The 3740-nt window shown below is 36.7% G+C and overlaps 1 pseudogene; it reads right to left on the bottom strand.

Annotated features, from left to right (window-relative positions):
- Positions 1-414: 414 nt before the first annotated feature.
- On the bottom strand, positions 415-1697 carry LOC113348406 (annotated as a pseudogene).
- Positions 1698-3740: the final 2043 nt, after the last annotated feature.

The raw sequence follows: 3740 nt of genomic DNA, 5'->3' as shown, positions 1-3740 counted from the left end.
ATTTGGTTTTCTAAATACCAAGCCTCTCTACAGGACTGGAATCCCATTAACAACTATGCTTTTTCAAAATACTTTGTTCCCACAACAATATACAAATAACACAGCAAAAAAGGTGATTTTTCATTAATGGCAGAAAATTCTGAGTCGAGTCTTAGTGAAATTGTAATAGATTTTATTTATTTATTTATTTATTTTCATTTCAAGAAATCGTAATGAGTTGAGACTTTAGTTATTATTCTTGTCTTTTCAAGAAGTTGTATGAATCGATTGGCCAGGCCAAGCCAAGCCAGGGAATGAAGTTCTTTTTTTATTCTCTACTAGTAGAACTTGATCCAAAAAAACTTACAAAAAAGCTTAATCAGTTAAGTGGTAGTTTTGCACACAAAGGGGGTGGTATGAAGGAAAAAGGAGGCGTACGTAAAGCATATTTGCATCTTTTCTTTTTTTCATTCCATTCAGAAACCAATAACAGATACAAGTACAATAAAAAATCAAGCAAACAAATACCATACAATCTGGTGAATAATTAACAGTAACAATGAAACCCAAACATAATAATTAACATACATCAATTTAAGTAGAAGAATCAAGTTTTACGTAGTAAAACTAAGAAACAAAATAATCATAGGTAGCTAGCTAGCGTCAACATCCTTTCATGTCCAACTTAAACCAAATATCCAAATCTGCGTCCCATATGCTTGATGACCCCAAGACCTGCAGGCACGAAAAATCAAGATTAAATGAATGCATTGCCTAAGTTAATGTATACCTACTTATCAAAACTAGTAATTGAACGTTTAAAGAATGAACTTGAAATTCAATTCGTCTACTTACTTAGATCAAATGTAGCTACTTAATTAAATGCTGCAGTCGTAACCAGGTGGAGGGTTTTTCCCGCAAGTAAGAAGAACTTGAAGAGCAATTGGGACGTAAACTTTGAGGTTAAGAAGCTTGATCTTAAGAGTAGTGCACAAGCAGGCAGCAGCTTCAATCTCAGCAAGACCACTAAGAATTGGGCAGCATTTATTCACAGCTGGGTCTCCTAGACCGATGTGCACGAGCCCTCCAAGAAGATCAACACATGCTCCAAGCTTAAGAATATCAATTGGGCAAGAATCTTTTCCCTTTGTCTTCGGTGGTGAACCGCCAATTACTGGAGGAAGTGTCACTGGTGGCAGTCCCACTGGGGGGAGGGGTAGTTTTCCGACTGGGGGGAGTGGGAGTTTTCCGACTGGGGGGAGAGGGAGCTTTCCGACAGGGGGTAGTGTCACCGGTGGAAGTTCCACTGGGGGGGGGGAGTTTTCCAACTGGGGGGAGGGGAAGTTTTCCAACTGGGGGGAGGGGGAGTTTCCCGACAGGGGGTAGCGTCACTGGTGGAAGTCCCACTGGGGGGAGGGGGAGTTTTCCAACTGGGGGGAGGGGGAGTTTTCCAACTGGAGGAAGTGTCCCGACAGGAGGGAGTTTCACTGGTGGAAGTCCCACTGGGGGGAGTATTCCAACCGGAGGAAGCGTAACAGGTGAAGGAGTAGGAGTCTTGGGAGTTTTGGGAGTCTTGGGTGTCTTAGGTTTGGTAGGTTTACCGCAGGAGCCACATCCGAGAATGGGAGTGACTGAGGATATGAAAAGCATACAAATGAAGAGGATAGCTGAGATCTTGGAGGACTCCATGGCTATGGGTTTCAATATATTCAGTTGTAATGAAACTAACAGGTTTATATACGAAAGGTTATGAGACATATCACATGCTGATGGTATAGACTCATCAGCCAGACGCCAAAGAATGCTAGTTGGCAAACAAATCTATGAAACCCAATCCCTTTCACTGCGTTGTATAAATTTGTATTCATCACTAAGACGCGAAGCCAATAAGTACTACCTTTACTATGGAGCCAAAAACACAGCAAACTTGTAGATAAGCAAGCACAGTAAAAATTAGATGGCTCATTCCATAAAACAAAAAGAAAAGAAAGCTAGTTGAACTTGGTAAATTTCATTGTTTTTTGTTAGCCTGTCTAGAACGTTAGGCGCATACGGTACTTGGTCCCTCTAATTTGTTCATTGCCACCATATTAAATTAAAATACCAACTGAACCCGCAAGTGGTACACTACACATTCAAACACTGGTGTGGAATCGCACTATCAAAATAAAAACAACCGTGGAATCGATTATAAATAAACTTAGCTGCTTGTTCATTCCCAGCGTTCAAACTCAATAACAACTAATTTATAAGATCGAGAGGTCATAGAATTTGCGATAGAAATAAACAACCTATAATAGAAACTTTATTAATTAATGTTATTTGGACCATCAGAATTTATTAATTAAGGGAGATAAATTAATAATTATTAATTTGTATATTAATTAATATCTTATTAACTTATAAATAAATTTTAATTCGATCAATAGATGATATAGGTTTAGATCATTCGAATGAACGGTTAGACCGTGATATCACTTAAAATTTGCAAAATTTGATCGAAAAGTTGGTAAGGCAAGTCAGTGAATGTCAAGATATCCTGAATATCTGGAAGAAAATGAAGTTACCAATTGTTAATTGATGAAGAAATAATTGAGAGCTTTATGGGAACCGATAAGTTGGGAAAGAAGATGATGAAAGTTCTACAATAGATTCCCCTCGACGAAATGAGGTTGTTAAAGCGACAATCACATTAAATAAGTTCTCGCTTGGCTATGAAAAACAACAATAGAAATTCCGACGATGATAAGAAAAATCAGCGTTAAATTTCAATATGATGTTGATTTTAATAAAAAGCATAAGACAATTGATTCATTTTCAAGAAATCTCCGTACAACGCTAGTGTATTGAATGTATATATATATATAGAGGAGGAATCGGTTCACAGAGTTCAAATGACCGAGTTTGTCACAGCCTCGTACAACCTAAGGATACAGAGATTTCGGACAGTTGAGATTAAAATAAAAAGACGCGGGTTGTGATTAGTATCCACGACCCGGTGAAAACTCTACTTTCTATCTCTTTCTTACATCAGACAACTTCTCCTTCCTTCTCTCTGCAATAGGAGAAATCAAACCCAGTCTCTGATGAAATCCTTGATTTCTTTCACTACAGAAAACTGAGAAAAGTTTGGAGTACCAAAAGTGATCCTTGTTTTTTCTTGCCGAGCTAAACTTTTTCTTTTTGTTTTCTTTTGATTTTGAAACCCATTTTTAGGGTTTTGATTTGGGGATCAGGATATTGGGTTTTATATTTAGAGACTCTAATGTCTTAGATAAACAATTCGATTCATTATGCTAAGATTTCATTTCTCTTGTTCTTCAATCGAATTATTAAACTTACAATTATGTTGGTTCACTGGATTATGTTTGAAATGTAGAATTTTTAAGATTCTACTACATTCAGTTCCAGTAATGACCGGTGTTGTTAGAGAAATAATTATAATGATCTGTTTGATAAAGTACACTGAGTGTCCATTTAATTACAGAAAAGCGACAGAAATCAGATTATGTTCTGAAAAACTGGAAATATATTGGCAGACATGATATTAGAAAAGAGTTCAACAATCCTATAAACCATTCATTTCTTCCCCAATAATTATTCACATAATAAATTTTCGAGATTTTAAGATTTTTCTAATTTCCATAGTGAACAAAATAAAAGTTTCATCAACTGATGAACTTTTGATCTCGATGGAGTATTACAGAAAGTGGAAGAAGGATAAGGAGGAGATAGAAAAAAAAAGTCAAAAGTTTGTTACA

This window comes from Papaver somniferum, chromosome 2, assembly GCF_003573695.1.
Source record: "Papaver somniferum cultivar HN1 chromosome 2, ASM357369v1, whole genome shotgun sequence".
NCBI lineage: Eukaryota > Viridiplantae > Streptophyta > Magnoliopsida > Ranunculales > Papaveraceae > Papaver > Papaver somniferum.
This window is presented reverse-complemented; position numbering and strand designations above follow the sequence as displayed.